At 40.2% G+C, this 19259-nt stretch overlaps 1 protein-coding gene and 1 pseudogene across 8 annotated transcripts in view; one reads left to right on the top strand and one right to left on the bottom strand.

Annotated features, from left to right (window-relative positions):
• FAN1 (FANCD2 and FANCI associated nuclease 1) overlaps positions 1-19259 on the bottom strand; it is a 132195-nt gene that overhangs the window by 68008 nt on the left and 44928 nt on the right. The gene's annotated exons all lie outside the window — the stretch shown is intronic.
• On the top strand, positions 1134-2588 carry LOC100432776 (transmembrane protein 183A-like; annotated as a pseudogene).

Genomic DNA, 19259 nt, shown 5'->3' with positions numbered 1-19259 from the left:
TGATAACCTCTGAATCACGTGAGAGGGAAGAATCATTTTTCTCTTGTCTTGAAGTACCTTGCTTCTGTGGAGATGGCTGATTAGGTCTGTGGTATGTATTCATACTAATTGTCTTATCGAATGGCTACTTGGCTACACATTTAATGTTCTCTTCCAAGCAAACTTTCTCATTTTTGGGAAGATAATTGGCTGAGAATTTTCTAAATCTTAAAGTTATGGTTTCTTTTTGCTTAACAATTTTATCTTCAGATAATTTCTTTCTTTATGATAAAAACCCACAAAAACTGGATATAGACAGAAAACTGGATATAGACAGAATATGCCTCAAAATAATAAAAGCCGTATATGACAGAGGTCCATAGCTAGTATTTTACTGAATGGGGAAAAACTGAAAGCCTTTCCTCTAAGATCTGGAACATGACTAGGATGCCCACTCTCACCACCATTATACAACGTACTACTGGAAGGCCTAGCTAGAGCAATCAGACAAGAGATGGAAATTAAGGACATCTAAATTGGAAAGAAAGAAGTCACATTATGCTTGTTTGTGGATGATATGCTCTTATATATGGAAAAATGTAGACTCACCAAAAACCTATTAGAACTGGTAAACAAATTCAGTAACATTTCGTGGTACAAAATCAGCATACAAATATCAGTAGCATTTCTATATACCAACAGTGAACAATCTGAGAAAGAAATTTAAAAGAGTAATTCCACTTACAATAGCCATAAAAATGTTAAACACCTAGGAATTAACTTAACCAAATAAGTGAAAGATATCTACAGTGAAAACTATAAAATACTGATGAAAGAAACTGAAGAGGACAACAAAAAATGGAAATATATTCCATGTTAATAGACTGGCAGAATCCATATTGTTAAAATATCAGTACTACCCAAAGCAATCTAGAAATTCAATGCAATTCCTATCAAAATACCAATGACATCCTTCACATAAATAGGAAAAAAGTCTTAAAATTTATATGGAACCACAAAAGACTCAAAACAGCCAGTTATTTCAGCAAAAAGAACAACAGTGGGTGAGAGTTAGCAGCCTCCAGTGTGGGATGGCCGCGGAGCCTGGCGGAGCTGGTCTGCGGCTCCCGGGACCGGCTCTCTGGGCCACAGACATGGCCCAGGGGCCCGGCACGCTAGGCAGGCCTCACCCAGATACGATCGCCCTGCCCAAGAGAGGAAAGCGACTCAAGTCGCTCGTCTGCTCTGGCGGAGTGACCATGAAGGATTACGCCAACTCAGATCTGGTGGTCGTGAGGTCTGGACGAGTCAAGAAAGCCATAGCCAACGCTGTTCAGCAGGAAGTAAAATGTTTTTGAGGCTTGGAAGCCTCTCAGGTTCCTGCAGAGGAAGTTCGTTCTGGGGCTGGTAAGCCCGTGACATCATCGACAGCAGTGATGAGATAGATGCCCAGGACGAAAGCATCCATGAGAGAACTGTCTCCAGAAAAACGAAAAGCAAGAGGCACAAAGAAGAACTGGACGGGGCTGGAGGAAAAGAGTATCCCATGGATATTTGGCTATTGCTGGCCTCCTATATTCGTTCTGAGAACATTGTGAATTTTTTCCTGATTTCTAAGAATGCCTGGACTGTCATTTGTACTGCTGCCTTTTGGACCAGGTTGTACCAAAGGCACTACACGCTGGATGCTTCTCTGCCTTTGCGTCTGCGACCAGAGTCAATGGAGAAGCTGCGCTGTCTCTGGGCTTGTGTGATCCGATCTCTGTACCATATGTATGAGCCATTTACTGCTGGAATCTCCAAGAATCCAGCCATTCCAGAAAGCACCCCCAGCACATTAAAGAATTCCAAATGCTTACTTTTCTGGTGCAGAAAGATTGTTGGGAACAGACGGGAACCAATGTGGGAATTCAACTTCAAGTTCAAAAAACAGTCTGCTAGGTTAAAGAGCAAGTGTACAGGAGGATTGCAGCTTCCCATTCAGTACGAAGATGTTCATACCAATCGAGACCAGGACTGCTGCCTACTGCAGGTCACCACCCTCAATTTCATCTTTATTCCGATTGTCATGGGAATAATATTTACTCTGTTTACTGTCAATGCAAGCACGGACACGCGGCATCACCGAGTGAGACTAGTGTTCCAAGATTCCCCTGTCCATGGTGGTCAGAAACTGCGCAGTGAACAGGGTGTGCAAGTCATGCTGGACCCAGTGCACGGCGTTCGGCTCTTTGACTGGTGGCTTTCTCAGTACCCATTCTCCCTGACAGCATAGTTACTGCTTCCCATCCCTTGGGGGCAGCCCCGAGTCTAGTCCATTAGTAATCAGATTCCAGTTTGGACAGGGTGGCTGGATTGTATATCTGGTTAGTAATGTACATGCTCTTCAGGTTCTAGGGTTCCTGTTAGGGGAGGAAAAAATGTTGAATCAAGAGGAAAAACAACGACTATGATTTATAAAAATATTTTAATGTAAAAATTTTCATTTAAAAGGAGTGGCCCTGTTTTCTGTGTTAAAACCCCATTTGGTGCTATTGAGTTTGTTCTTCATTCTTTTATCCCAGTGAAAATTGTTGATCTTGCTCTAGGGAAAAATTAAACTCTTTGAATCTCCAAACAAGAGAAAAAAAAAAAAAAAAAGAACAACAGTGGAGGAATCACATTACCTGACTTCAAAGATCTATAGTAACCAAAACAGCATGGTACCGGCATAAAAACAGACACAGACCAATGGAACAGAATAGAGAACCCAGAAACAAATGTAAACACCTACAGAAAACTCATTTTTGACAAAAGTGCCAAGATCACACACTGGGGAAAAGACAGTTTCTTCAATAACTGGTGCTAGGAAAAGTGGCTATCTGTATGTAGAAGAATAAAACTAGACCCCTATCTCCTGCCATATACAAAAATCAAATTAAAATCAATTAAAGACTTTAATACATCAAACTATGCAACTACTACTAGAAAACATTAGAGGAACTACCCAGGACATTGATCTGGGCAAATATTTCTTGAGTAATACCCCACAAGTACAGATAACCAAAATAAAATGGAAAAAATGAGATCACATCAACTTAAAAAGCTTCTGTACAACAAAGGAAACAAATTACAAAGTGAAGAGACGACACATAGAATGGGAGAAAATATTTGCAAACTACATATATCACAAGGGATTAATGACCAGAACATGTAAGGACCTCTAATAACTCTATAGGAAAAAATCTAATAATCTGATTTAAAATGGGCAAAATTTTTATTTGAATAAGCATTTTTCAAAAAAATACATACAAATCACCAACAGGCATGTAAAAATGTGCTCAACATTACTGATCATCAGAGAAATGTAAATGAAAACTACAATGAGATATTATCTCACCACAGTTAAAATGGCTTTTACTCAAAAGACAGGCATTAACAAATGCTGGAGAGGATGTGGAGAAAAAGGAACCCCCATACACTATTGGTGGGAATGTAAATTATACAACAACTATGGAAAACAGTTTGGAGGTTCCTCAGAAAAATTAATAATAGAGCTATCATATGATCCAGCAATTCTACTTTTAGGTATATACCTAAAAGAAAAGAAATCAGTATATCTAAGAGATATATTTACTCCCATGTTTGTTACAGCACTGTTCATAATAGCTAAGATTTGGAAGCAACCTAAGGGTCCATCAACAGAAAAATGAATACAGAAAATGTGGTACTTATCACAATGGAGTACTATTCAGCCATAAAAAAGAATGAGATCCTGTTATTTGCAAAAACATGGATGGAATTGGAGGTCATTATGTTAAGTGAAATAAGCCAGGTGATATGGTTTGGCTCTGTATCCCCACCCAAATCTTATGTCAAATTTTAATCCTCATGTGTTGAGAGACGGATCTGGTGGGAGGTGATTGGATCATGGCAGCAGATTTCCTCCATGCTGTTCTTGTGATAGTGAGTGAGTTCTCATGAGATCTGATAGTTTAAAAATGTAGGACCTTCCCCCTCATTCTCTTTCTCTCCTGCCACCATATAAGATGTTCCTTTCTTCCCCTTCGTTTTCCACCATGATTGTAAGTTTCCAGTCACCTGCCCAGCCATGTGGAACTGTGAGTCAATTAAACCTTTTTTCTTTATAAACTACCCAGTCTCAGGTAGTTCTTTATAGCAGTGTGAAAATGGACTAATATCCCAGACACAGTAAGACAAACTTCATATATTCTCACTTATTTGTGAGATCTACAAATCAAAACAGTGAACTAATAGAGACAGAGAGCAGAAAGATGGTTATCAGAGGCTGGCAAGTGTAGTGAGAGGGTGAAAGGTATGTAGGGATGGTTAATGAGTAACAAAACAAATAGAAAGAATGTAGAAGACTGGTCATTTACTTTTACTTGGTTACTGAGGACATTGGTCTATTTTCCAGAACTCCTCTCAAGTTATTTTAGGCAGTTTCAGTTTTTTTTTAATACCTCTGTGGGTGGTGTGGACTGGGAGCATCCTGGTCTTCCATGTTGCTGATGTCACTCTTCTAAAGTCAATATTTTTAAATACAATCCATAAACTGATGACTCTCAACTTCTAATCTCCAAGAAAGTCTTATTCCTGAATCTCATAGTTGTATCCAATTGCCTTTCTGTCATCTCATTTTAAACTTAACTCATAATCTGCTTCATTGTCTCAAATTTACTCCTGCCACCTTCTTTCCCATCTTACTAAATGGTAACTTCATTGTTTTATTTGCTCAAATGAAAACTTTGGAATCCTCATGAGTTTTCACGCAAAGCCTCAGCAAGTCCAATAGCTGTTTATTATAAATATATCCTTTACCTGACTTTTTTTTTAAATCATGTTCATTGCCACAACTCAGTGCAAAATTATTATCATCTCCAATTTGGATCATCACAATAGTCTCTTGTCTTTTATTATCTTTCTCCATTCCTTGCCACTCTCAGAACAGTCAGAGTAATACTTGTAAAATGTAAATCATATCAAGTTACTTTGGTGTCATTGAGAATCTAGAGCAGTACAGTCCAACCAAAGTTTCTGTGCTGATGTACACTGTGACAGTTTGAAATGTGGAAAATGTGACTGAGGAACAAAATTTTATTGTATTTAAGTTTAAATAATTTTATTTTAATGTTACATAGTCATATGTAGCTACTTCCTATCTTACTGAACAGCACCACTACAGATGGACAAATATCAAATCCCAGGGACTGGTAAATATGGAAAATGTTGAAATGGTACACAGAGCTGAACGGGAGCCATCAATGCATACACTTCACTGAACAGACAAACCAGAAGTGTTTTAAACATGCCTCTCTACAAACTTTTATCAGACACCCAATCTTCTAGCACCTTGATCTTGGACTTCCCAGCCTTCATAACTATGAGAAATAAATTTCTGCTGTTTACAAGTTTTCCGGTTTATGATGTTTTGTTATAACAGTCAGAATGTAATAAAACAAGGTGTAAATTCTGCCCGCATTACTCCACCTTGGCCAGAAACAGGCATCCTCAGTTTCTTCAAATTGATGCTTTGTAAATTTTTATCTAGTTTTTAAGGTGTTTATAGAAAAGAGGATTAGTAAAAGTCACTTTAGGCTTCCGCAACTACTTGTATTCTATTCCTGATATTGTATTTTCTTTTCTGACTAGCTATCATTATGTGTTATTAATTCTAATGGGCAAATTATTTTTATTAATAACTTGAAGTCTAAAATGTTGGTATAGTCCTCTAGAATGACATATTATTTTCTGATAAACTCTTATTGATACCATCATGTTTCTTACCAGTTTAATCTGGGTGACTGATGAGGGCCAGCTTTCTGGTCCACAGGTGCCATCTAGCTGTATCCACACATGGTGGAAGGGGCAAGGCAGCTCTCTGGGGCCTCTTTTTAAAAAGCACTAGTCCTGAGGGCTCTTCTCTCATAACCTAATCACCTCTCAAAGGCCCCGCCTCCCAATGCCATCTCATTCGTATGTTAATTATGTTTCAACGTATAAATTTTGGGAGACACAAACGTTCGGATAATAGGACCCTCTCACCTTAAACAAGAAAATAAGCAGACAAAAACATAAAATAATGGTTTCAGACACTGGATCTCAGGCACTGTATTAGTTTGCTGGGGCTGCCATAACAAGGTAACACAAATTGGGTGCCTTAAACATCATAAATATATTATCTCACAGGTGCAGATGCCAGAAGTCTGAAATCTAGATCTTGGCAGTGTTGATGTCACATGTGAGGGAAGTATTTGTTCTAAGTCTCTCTCCGTGGCTTTTAGACGGTTGTCTTCTCCTCCTATGTCTATTCAAATACTCTTTCTTCTATGTGTGTCTGTGTATCCAAATTTTTCTTTTTTATAAGGACATCAGTCATAATGCATTACAGCCTGCCCTCATTGTATCTGGATTAATTTTGTAAAGATCGATCTCTAAATAAGATTACATTCTGGGGTACTGGGAGTTAGAACAACAAACTTTTTTGAGCAGACAAAATCTATCCTGTAACAGGCACTGAATAACTATGATTCCCTGAGAGACAAGAAACAAATGCTTTAATCTCTCATTTTCCTCTTTTACTGCTTGAGTTCCCAAGCCATGGTGCAGGCAGGGGGAACACAAGTGTAGGATGGCAGACTACCAGATTTGAGGATATGGAATTTAGTCTCAGGAGACTAAGGGGACTATAACTCATGTGGGAGAGTAGCAGAAAGGAGACAGCTGCACAGAAAGATAAAGCCAGAGATTCCAGAGGGTTCCCCTCAAGTATTCATCTGAGGACATATGTACAAGAAAACTACCTGTATTCGAGGGTCACCAAGACCACCCTCAGATTTAATGATTGCTACAAGAACTCATAGAACTCAGAAACGCTGTTATGCTCATAGTTAAAATTTGTCACAGTGAAAGGATACAGAGTAAAATCAGCCATGGGAAAAAGTACCTAGGAGAGTGTCCAGGAGAAACCAGGTACACATTTGTCTTCCCTCATTGGAGTCGTGTGGACAGCACTTCATTTTACCACCAATGGTGTGTGCAACACACATAAAGTATTGCCAGACAGTGAAGCTCACTGAGCCTTGATGTCTTGTTTTTTTTTTTTTTTATCCAAGGCTGGTCATATAAGCTTATTTGGTCTTTGTTTCCAGCTCCTCTAGAGGCCAAGCTGCTACCACCTGGCCAAATGCCCCACCATAAGTCACATCATCAGCATGAACTTTCTGGTGTGGTCCTATATCCCCAGGTAATAAACATGTACCAGGCAAACAAATACAACAGGAAGCTATCTCAAGGATTTAGAGGTTATCTTCCAGGAGCGAGGCAAGGACCAATTCTTTCTTTGGAATGTGCAGTGTGTGTACAGCCCAGCCCTGCTGAATTAATCCTTTATTGCATAGTACTCAATATTAGTAAAAGAACAATACAAAAGGATTAGAAAAAACAGCACCTGGGACACACACAGGGCTGGTAATAAAGACTGATACCACCAATAAGACTTGTAAGTGTTATAATTCATTGGGGCATTGATTAGGGTATTAATTAGCCTCACACTAAATACTGCTTTGGTCTTGCCTGACAGATTTTGAGAACAAGAACCAAAATAATCAAATTGGTTTCAAGAAACCTAATTATATTCCAGAACAACCATCAGGAATATTTTAATATTATAAAAATATCCAGCACTCTGGTACTGGTAAAAAAACAGACACATAGGCCAATGGAACAGAATAGAGAACCCAGAAATAAAGCCACACACCTACAACCAACTGATCTTTGACAAAGTCAGCAAAAATAAGCAATGGGAAAAAGACTCTGTATTCAATAAATGATGCTAGGACAACTAACTAGCCATAGGCAGAGGAATGAAACTGGACCCCTACCTATCACCATATACAAAAGTTAACTCAAGATGAATTAAAGATGTAAATGTGAGACCTCAAACTATAAAAATCTTAGAAGAAAATCTAGAAAATACCTTTCTTAATTATTGGCCTTGGCAAACAATTTATGGCTAAGTTCTAAAAAGCAATAGCAACTAAAACAAAAATTGACAAATGGAAACTAATTACACTAAATAAGTTCTTCACAGCAAGAGAAACTATCAAGGGTATAAACAGATAACTTACAGAACGGGAGAAAATATTCATAAACTGTGCATCTGGCAAAGGCCTTATATCTAGAATCTATAAGGAACTGAAATCAACAAGCAAGAAAACCACCTCATTAAAAAGTGGGCAAAGGATATGAACAATCACTTCTCAAAAGAAGACATACAAGTGGCCAAGAAACATGAAAAAATGCTCATCATCACCAATCACCAGAAAAATGCAAATCAAAACCATCTCACACCAAGTCAGAATGGCTTTTGTTAGAAAGCTTAAAGACAGCAGTTGCTAACAAGGCTGTGGAGAAAGGGGAATACTTATACACCACTGGTGGAATGTAAAGTACTCCAGCCACTGCGGAGAACAGTTTGGAGATTTCTCAGAGAACTAAGAGTGGAACTACTGTTTGATCTAGCAACTATATTATGGGTTTATACCCTAAGGGAAGTAAGTCATTCTACTAAAAGGACACACGAACCTGTATGTTCATCGCAGTGCTATTTGCAATAGCAAAGACATGGAATCACCCCAGGTGCACATCGACTCTGGATTGGATAAAGAAAATGTGGTACCTGTATGCCAGGGAATACTATACAGCCATAAAAAGAATGAAATTTGCAGCAACATGGATGCAGCTGGAGGCCATTATCCTAAACTAATTCAGAAACTTAAAGCCTAATATTGCATGTTCTTACTTATAAGTGTGAGGTAAATACTGAGTACCCATGGACATAAAGATAAGAATAATAGACACCATGAAATCCAAGTGGGGGAAAGAAAAGAGGGAGCAAGGGCTGTAAAACTACCTATTGGGCACTCTGTGAACTACTAGGGAAATGGAATCATTCATATTTCCAACCTCAGCATCATGCAATATACATTTGTAATAAACCTCCACGTGTACCCACTGGACCTATAACAAAAGTTGAAAATATATATCTAGCACTGCTATGGTCTGAATGTTTGTATCTCCCCTCAAATTCATGCAACTATACCTAATCTCCAATATGATAAAATTAGGAGGCATAGACATTGGGAGGTGACTAGGTCAGGAGGGTGGAGCCCTCATGAATGGAATTAGTGCTTTTATAAGGGGATAAAGAGACCAGCGCACAACAACAACAATGCAATGCCTATCTGTGAATCAGGAAGCAGGCCCTCACCAGACTCGAAGTCTGCTCTTTCCTTGATCTTGGAGCTCCCAGCCTCTACAACTATTAAATTTCTCTTGTTCAAGCTACTCAATTTTGGCATTTTGTTATAGCAGCCAGAATGAACTAAGACAAGCACCAAACAAGGTTAAGATCACAGTATCTGGTATCCAAAAAAGTTTACCAGTAGTGCAAAGAAGCAGGCAAATGAAACCCATAATAAGAAGAGTCAACCAATCAAATGTTACCCATAACTGAAACAGATGTTAAAATTAGAAGGGCATAAAACAGTTACTATTATTTCATATGTTTAAAAAGTTATTTAAGGACATAGGACATATAAAAATGGCCCAAATAGATTTTTTTCTAGATGAAAATAAAAATGTCTGAGATGAAAACTGCACTGGGTATCATTAATGGCAGATTGGACATGGCAGAAGTAAAGATTAGTGAGCCACAAGATAGAGTACAGACTGTTCAAAATTAATCACAAAGAAAAAACTTTTAAAATTAAATGCATGATTAAGATGTGGGTTAACTTCGGCCAGGTGCGGTGGCTCACACCTGTAATCCCAGCACTTTGGGAGGCCGAGGTGGGTGGATCACGAGGTCAGGAGATTGAGACCATCCTGACTAACACGGTGAAACCCCGTCTCTACTAAAAAATACGAAAAATTAGCCGGGTGTGGTGGCGGGCCCCTGTAGTCCCAGCTACTGGAGAGGCTGAGGCCGGACAATGGTGTGAACCCAGAAGGCGGAGCTTGCAGTGAGCCGAGATCGCGCCACTGCACTCCAGCCTGGGCTCCCGAGCAAGACTCCGTCTCAAAAAAAAAAAAAAAAAAAAGATATGGGTTAATTTCAAGCGGTATAATATATGTGTGATTAGACCCCACAACGAAGATAACCAGGAGAGTCAGAAACAGAATTGAAGAAATAATGGCTATTTTTTTCCTAAATTTGCTGAAAAATAAAATATCGACATACAAGAAAATTAATGAATTGCAAGCACAAGAAACATTAAGAAACTATACCAGGAACATCATAATCAATTTTCTACAAACTAGTGAACATAAAATATCTTCAAAAAAGTCAGAGAAGAAAACACACGGGGAACAAAAATTTTTATAAACAGAGGGAACAAAAATAATCACGGCAGCAAATTTGTTGTGAGAAACAAGTGAAAGACTGGAAGAATATCGTTAAAGATCGTAAAGGGGAGGGGCGCTGTGGTTCACGCCTGTAATGCCAGTACTTTGGGAGGCCAAGGCGGGTGGATCACAAGGTCAGGAGATTGAGACCATCCTAACAAGGTGAAACCCGTCTCTACTAAAAGTACAAAAAAATTAGCCGGGCGTGGTGGCGGGCGCCTGTACTCTCAGCTATTCCAGAGGCTGAGGCAGGAGAATGGCCTGAACCCGGGAGGCGGAGCTTGCAGTGAGCCGAGATCGCACCACTGCACTCCAGCCTGGGCGACAGGGCGAGACTCGGTCTCAAAAAATAAATAAATAAATAAATAAATAATAAAAGATTGGGAAGGGAAAATACGACCTGTGAACCCAGCATTTTTTTTTTTTTTTTTTTTGGTTTTTTTTTTTTTTTTTTTTTTTGAGATGGAGTCTCGCTCTGTCACCCAGGCTGGCTTGCAATGGCACAATCTCGGCTCACTGCAACCTCCGCCCCCTGGGTTCACACTGTTCTTCTGCCTCATCCTCCCGAGTAGCTGGGACTACAGGAGCCCGCCACCACGCCCGGCTAATTTTTTTGTATTTTTAGTGGAGATTTGGTTTCACCATGTTAGCCAGGATGGTCTCGATCTCCTCATCTCGGGATCCACCCGCCTCGGCCTCGCAAAGTGCTAAGATTACAGGCATAAGCCACCGCGCCCGGCCTGAACCCAGTATTCTTAATCTTACTTATGGGTTGAATTGCATCCCCCAAAATACATATGCTTGAGCCCTAACCCCCATTATCTGTAAATGTGACCTCATTTGCCTACAGGATTATTGTATATGTAAGTAGCTAAGAAGAGAACATGCTGGGGTAAGATGGGTCCTACTCCAGGGTTTCTGGTGTTCTAATAGGAAAGGAAGATGCCATGTGAAGACATTCACAGAGGGTGGACAACAGAGAGACACAGGGAGAATGCCAGGTACAACAAAAGCAAAGGTTGGCATTGTGCAAGCAAAGGAATGCCGAAAAATGGCCAGCCTACCAGCACAAGCTATAGAGAGGTAAGGAACGGTTACCCTTCAGGTTTCAGAGGAAGCATGTCCCTGCCAACACCCTAATTCCACCCTCTAGCCTTCAGAATTGTGAGATAATCAATTTCTGGTAGAATCTCTTAATTCTTAGGGAACCTCAGTGTTTTCTCTTAAGGCCTTCAATGGATTGGATAAAGCTCACCCACTGTATTAATCTGTTTTGCGTTGCTATAAAGGTATACCTGAGACTGCGTAGTTTATAAGGAAATAAGGTTTATTTGGCTCATGGTTCTGCAGGTCATACAAGAAGCATGGTGCCAGCATCTCTGCTTCTGGTGAGGCCTTAGGAAAGTTTTACTCGTGGTGGTGGAAGGCTAAGGGGGAGCAGGTGTGTCATGGTGAGAGAGGCAGCAAGAGGGAGAGGAGGAGGTGCTGGGCTCTTTTTAACAATCAGATCTCATGGTAACCGATGGGGAGGGCACCAAGCCATTCACAAGGGATCTGTCCCCATGACTCAAACACCTCCCACCAGGCCCTACTTCCAAAACTGGGGATCAAATTTCAGCATGAGATTTGGAGGGGACAAATATACAAATGATGTCACCCATATTACAGAGAGTAATAGGCTTTACTAAAAGCCTACTGATTTCAATGTTTATCATAGCTAAACAGTGCCTTCACAACATCGATACTGCTGGCTGACTAAACTGGGTATCATCGCTTACCCAGAATGACACATAAAATTAACCATTTCAATTCACCCCTTGCAAATATGTATTCATACGAATTTCCTTAAGCCATACTTAATCTCCAAATAAAGACAATAACAAGGTCATAGTTCTGCCTAACATGACACAGCTATGCTGCGTGTAAACAAAAACTTACTAACCCTTTCCCCAGAAGAGGATGATAGGTGCTTATTGACATTCACTCTTCTTGATATCCTATAAATTAAATGCTATGATGTAAAGTTAATAATATTAAATACTGTGATGTGAAATGAATACATATTATGTTAGATGATAAGATGATAGAAGAGGGAAGAAAGAAAGATATATAGATAGATATAGATATATATATATAGAGAGAGAGAGAGGGAGGGAGACATATAGATATATGTGATATATATGACACAAACATACTTATTACTATATATAATACACATAATATGATATATATCACAAACATATATAATACAATAAAAAATACTCAGCCATTATTCATATTTCTGTAAGTGGTCATATGATTATACCTGGTATTTATAGCCACCTTCATCCGCTACTCAATCTGTATTGCTGGTGCCCTCAGCCAGACCATTGGTTGATTAGAGTTCTTTGCCTAGTGGAATAACCCAGACATTTATTCTGGAAGGTAGTGGGCCTAGTCCTGTCTGAATTAGGTTGTTATAGTTATTCATTGAATTTATCACAGTGCGCGTTAGTATTAGAAGTCACCCAAAGGGATCTCCTGTTTTCAGAATACTCTTTCTTACCTCATTTGTGGAGTAACAGTCTAATTTCCCCTTGGTAATTAGTGTCAATCATCACAGTCAGTATGTTAATTGCCTTCCTTACCCATTGATTCTGAAACATGAGGATCTCAAACTATCTGGGTGGCAGTCTAAATGTTCACACCAATGGAGTCATTGCTGTTTTTCCCGGCAGAAACACTGTGTAAAGGGGATGTAAATCCACATCCACGGTAAGCGTGTGTTCCAGTTAGAACAAAAAACTGACGCTGCCATGATGGGAGTGGGGCCATGTAATCAAACTTCCTCTGGGAAGCTAGATGTTTAACCAAGATATGGTGCCATATCAGGGCCTCAGTGTTGGTTCCTACTGCTGGCCGATTTGGCAGTCAGTTGTTGCTGCAGCCATGCCGGCCTTGGTGAGTGAAAGTCCATGTTTCTGAGCCCATGCATAGTCTTTACTCCTGCCACTGTGGTTATTTGGTTCATGAGACCATCAGGCAATGACAGGAATGGCTGGGGAAAGAGGCCAGCTAGAATCATAGAACAGATCACACTGTCCACCTAATTGTTGTAATTCTCCTCTTCTAAGGTCACTGTTTGGTGAGCATTCACATGAGACACAAATATATTCGTGCTCTTTACCCACTCAGAAATGTCTATCCACGTATCTCTTCCACAGACCTTGTAATCAGTTTTCAAATTGTATTTCTTTCAAAGTACCTGACCAACCAGCCAAACCACTTGCCATAGACTATGACTCAGTCTGGCCATTTCTCCTTCCAAGTACAATGGACAGCCAGGTTTACTGCTTGATGATGGCTACTGGGAGGATTTCTGTTCACCACTGTCCTTTAGGAATGTTCCAGAATGGGACTGTAGTGCTATGACTGCCTATTACAAAGAACCCCCTAGGGCCAGGTAGATGTTTTCTCCTTCTCTGCCAACCAATCACAGGCAAGTCTCCATGAGGCTGTAGAGGCAGGATGAGAGAGAGAAGATAATATAGCCAAAATGGAGCCCATCGGCATTTGGGCCACTTACTCATATAAATTACGTGCATTTTCAGAGTCTGCTCAGACCCAGTTTTGTACAAAACATTTCCATTTGATGATGGAGTTCTTCTGTGCACACGTAACTTTGTGGCTTGGTGGGTCAGACAACACTGAGTTTATAATGGGCACCTTAGATTGCATGGTAAGTTGATACCCCATGGTTAAATGTTCAGTCTCTACTAAGACCCAGTAGCAAGCCAAAAGCTGCTTCTTGAAGAACAGTAGTTATCCACAGAGGATGGTAGGACTTGACTCCAGAATCCTATGGGTCTGTGTTATAATTCACTTACAGTAGCCTGCCAAAGGCTGAAAAAGCATCCTTATCTGCCACAGCCACTTCAATACCATTGACTCTGTTGGATCGCCTGGCTCGAGTAGCAGAGCAGCTTGCACAGCAGCCTGGAAGTGTTGCTGAACCTTTTCTTCTTCTGGGCCCCACTCAAAACTAGCAGCTTTTAAGTTCACCTCATTAAATGTGCCAGAGTGGCAAAATCAAATGAAGAATACATTGTTTTCAAATTACAAAGAGGCCAATTAGACATTGTGCCTTTCCCTTTGATTGTAGGAGGGGCCAGATGCAACAAGTTATTATTCATCTTAGAAGTATCTTGACATGCCACCAATACAACTGGAATGCAAGTTTACTGAGGCCAAAAGCCCCTGAGTTTTTTTTTTAAGTTTATTTCCAACCATTTGGCACACAAATGTGTTACCAATAAGTATAGATTACTTGCTACTTTTTGCGAACTAGGACCAATCAGCATAATGTTATCAATGATTAATAGACCAACATAAAATCTTGTAGAAAATCAAGGTCCCTATAAATTATTTATGACATAAAGCTGGAGAGTTGTTGTACCTTGAGGTAGGACAGAGAAAGTGTATTGCAAACATTTTCTGGTAGTCTCTAATCTCAGATATGAAGGGGAAAAAGGCATTTTCCAGACAAATGGCTGCATGTCATAAACCAGGGTATATTTTAATCTATTCAAACAATGAAACCACAACCGGTATAGCAGTTGCAAGTGGAGTTACCAGCTTGTTAACATTAAGATAACCCACTGTTATTCTCAAAGATACACGTTTCCAGCACAGGCCAAGTAAGTAAGTTGAATGGGGATGTGGTGGGAATCACCACTTCTACACCATTTTTTTTTTTTTTTTGAGACGGAGCCTTGCTCTGCCGCAGTGCAGTGGCACGATATCAGCTCACTGCAAGCTCCACCTCCCGGGTTCAGGCCATTCTCCTGCCTCAGCCTTCTGAGTAGCTGGGACTACAGGCACCTGCCACTACACCTGGCTAATTTTTTTAACTTTTAGTAGAGACGGGGTTTCAGTGTGTTAGCCAGGATGGTCTCAATCTCCTGACCTTGTGATCCGCCCGCCTCGGCCTCCCAAAGTGCTGGAATTACAGGCGTGAGCCACTGCACCCAGCCCCATGAAAGACTGTTTTTAAAATCTGTTTTAGGTTTACAGAAAAATTAAGAGAAAGGTATAAAGATTTTCCACATATCTCCTACCCACCTATACATGATTAGCCTCCTTCATTATCAACCTTTCCTACAAGAGTGGTGCATTTGTTACAATTGATAAGCCTACATTGATACATCATTATTACCCAAAGTCCATAGTTTACATTAAGGTTCAATCTTGTATTACACATTCTATGGGTTTGGACAAATGTATAATAACATGTTTCCATTACTACAGAGTATTTTCAATGTCCTAAAAATCTTCTGTGCTCTGCCTATTCATCCAACTACTGATCTTTTCACTGTTCTCATAGTTTTACCTTTTAGAGACTGTCGTATAGTTAAGACTCATAGAGTATGTAGCTTATCAATTATTTCTTTCATGGATCATGCCTTTGGTGTTGCATCTAGAAAGCCATCAGCATACTCAAGGTCATCTATGTTTTCTCTTGTATTATACTCTATGAGTTTTATAGTTCTGTGGTTTACAGTTAGGTCTATGATCCATTTCGGGTTAATTTCCATGCAGGGTTAAGATCTGTGCCCAGATTCAATTTTTTTTTTTTTTTTTTTTTTTTGCAAGAGGATGCTTGTTTGTTGAAAAGACTATAGTTTCTCCATTGTGTTGTCTTTGCCCGTTTGTCAATGATCAGTTGTCTGGGTTTATGTGTGTCTGTTTTGGGGCTCTCTATTCTGTTTCACTGGTCTATTCCTCTATTCTGTCACCAATACCACACTAATCACTGTAGCTTTATGGTAAGTCTTGAAGTAGGGTAGTGTCAGTCCTGCAACACCGACTGCACTTTTCAAGTTTTTGATGGCAGCAGTGATCGTTGCAATCCCTCCAGGTATATGGTACAGTTTTGTTTTACTATGTTCCTAGGTTAGAGGCAGTTACAGTGGTTTCTACTTGGCCTTTCCTATGATAATAGCCCTCACTCCAGAGGTTAGGGAACCAATTTGTAGATTTGACCTGCTGCTATTTCTACTCCAATTATGCTTCTTGGAACTGGGAAAATAACCACAAGATGGATTTAGGCACACCCTGGGCCCACTGTGAGATAGACTTCAGCTAAAACTCTATTGATCATTGACCCTCATAGGCCCTTCCTGTAACTGATAGACCACAGTGATGTTTTGAGCCTTTTGACATTAATGTCAGTTGAGAGTCAGTGTTTTGTCTCCAAACATCTGATTATCTCTTTTTCCCAAGTGCAGTTACTCTAGTTAAAGGCTGTTGGGTCTGGGCACAGTGGCTCATGCCTGTAATCCCAGCACCTTGGGAGGCCGAGGCAGGCGGATCATGAGATCAGGAGTTCGAGACCAGCCTAACATGATGAAACCCTGTCTCTACTAAAAATACAAAAGTTAGCTGGGCGTGGTGGCGCACATCTGTAATCGCAGCCACCCAGGAGGCTGAGGCAGGAGAATCGCTTGAACCTGGGAGGCGGAGGTTGCTGTGAGCCAAGATCGCGCCACGGAACTCCAGCCTGGGCAACAGAGTAAGAGTATGGCTCAAAAAATAAATAAATAAATAAAATAAAAAAAAAAGGCTGTTGGTTCCTTTAAAGGAGGACTGCAAGAAAAATTAACAATATATATATTTTTCAATGTACCAGGATCCCTCCTCCAGGAAATGAGACTCCCCTTCATTCAAGGACATATAGGTCTGTAAACTGGCTCTGATCTAAGATTTGACTGACAGCCACATATATAAGTAAAAAAACTTATGCCTGGTTTACAGATGGTTCTGCACAATATGGAAAAACCACCAAAAGTGAACATTTGCAGCACTGTCGAGCTTTTCTAAGATATATCTCTGACAAACTGTGTGGGAGGGAAATCTACTCAGTGGGCAGAAGTTTAGAAAAGGCACTTGGCTGTGCACTTTTCTTGGAGGGAGAAAAGGCCAGCTGTGAAATTATATGCCATTCTTGGGTTGTGACCAATAGTTCAGCTGGATGACCAGGGACTTGGAAGGAATATGATGGAAGACTGGTGACAAAGACTTTTGGGAATGAGATGTGGGGACAGATCTCTCTGAGTGGGAAAAAAATAATGTGAAGATATGTGTATCGTATGTGAATGCTCACCAAAGGATAAACAAATGAGGAGAATTTTAATAATCAAGAGGATGGGATGACCCATTCTGTGGATACCACTCAGCCCCTTTCCCCAGCCACCCCTGTCATTGTCCACTGGCTTTATTTAAAAAGTGGCCACGGTGGCAGGGATGGAGGTTATGCATGGGCTCAGTAACATGAACGTAATCACCAAGGCTGACCTGCCTGTAGCCAGCACTGAGTGTCCAATCTACCCACAGCAAAGACCAACACTGAGTCCTTAATATGGCACCATTTCCCAAGGTGATCAGCCAGCTACCTAGTGGTAGATTACATTGAACGACTTCCATAATGGAAGGGGCAGCATTTTGTTCTTAGTGGAACAGACAGTTACTATGGACATGGATTCAACTTCCCTACATGCAATACTTCTACTGCCAACTATCATCTGTGGACTTACAAAATGCATTATTCACCATCATAGTATTCCACACAGTATTGCTTCTGATCAAGTAGTTCATTCAACGGTCAAAGAAGTGTGGTAATGGGCCCATGCTCATGAAATTCAATGGTCTTACCATGTCTCCCACCATCCTGAAGCCTGGCCTGGTAGAATGGTGGAATGGACATTCAGAGACTCAGTTACAGTGGCAGCCATGTGGCAACAGCTTGGAGGGCTAGGGAAAACATTTCCAGAAGACTATATATGCTCTGAATTTGTGACCAATATATAGTGCTGTTTCTCCAGTATTCAGAATTTACAATTTCAGAAATCAAGGGGTGGGAAAGGGAAAGGTGTCCTTCAGTATTACACCTAGTGTTCCACTAGCAAAAATTTTTCTCACTATGCCAGTGAATTTATGTCCTGCTGGCCTAGCGGTCTTAGTTGGATATGAAGAAATGTTTCCAACAGGAGACACAATAATGATTTGAAGTAAAATTTAAGACTGCCACCCCATCACCTTGGGTTTCTCATACCTCTCCATTAATAGGCAAAAAGAGAGTTATGTTATTGGCTGGAGCAGTTGGTCCCAAATTCCAAGTGGAAACTGGACTGCTACCCCACAGTGGAGGTATGGAAGCATTATGTTCATAATACAGAGGATCCCTTAGGGCATTTCTTAGTAGTGTCATCCCTGTGATTGAGATAAATGGAAAACTGCAGCAAGCTAATCCAGGCAGGAATACTAACAGCTCACATCATACAGGAATGAAAGTTTGGGTAGGTCTACTAGGTAAGGATCTAATAAAAAGCTGAGGTGCTCACTGAAGGCAAAGGGAATATAGAATGGGTGTAGAAGATGGTAGCTATAAGCACCTGCTAGGACCACATGGTGAGTATGGATACCAAGGCTGTAACTGTCATGAGTATGTCCTTCTTATGTTTTCTAAATATATTGTGTTCATATATGTCTATATTAAGCAAATATCTTTGTTTTTCCCCTCTTAGTCCCTTATTATGTATATTAACATGTGTTGACTTTACTTCATAGTCTTTAAGTATTATTAATTTTACATAATAGTATTTATGTTACAGAATGTCAGGAGAAGAGTAAACATTACTCATGGACTTTACCTCTTCCTGGGAAGGGGTTAGTGCATTTATGGCTGTAAACAGGGTAGTTGTATGATGTTGGGCAGAAATATGACCTTGTCATTGTCTTTGTTTGGAGATTAAGTATGGTTTAATGAGAAACACATAGGTACAAAGTTGACAAAGGGTAGACTTGTGATGGTAAATTTTATTTGTCCACTTGGCTGG

Source organism: Pongo abelii, chromosome 16 (genome assembly GCF_028885655.2).
Source record: "Pongo abelii isolate AG06213 chromosome 16, NHGRI_mPonAbe1-v2.0_pri, whole genome shotgun sequence".
Classification (NCBI taxonomy): domain Eukaryota; kingdom Metazoa; phylum Chordata; class Mammalia; order Primates; family Hominidae; genus Pongo; species Pongo abelii.
This window is presented reverse-complemented; position numbering and strand designations above follow the sequence as displayed.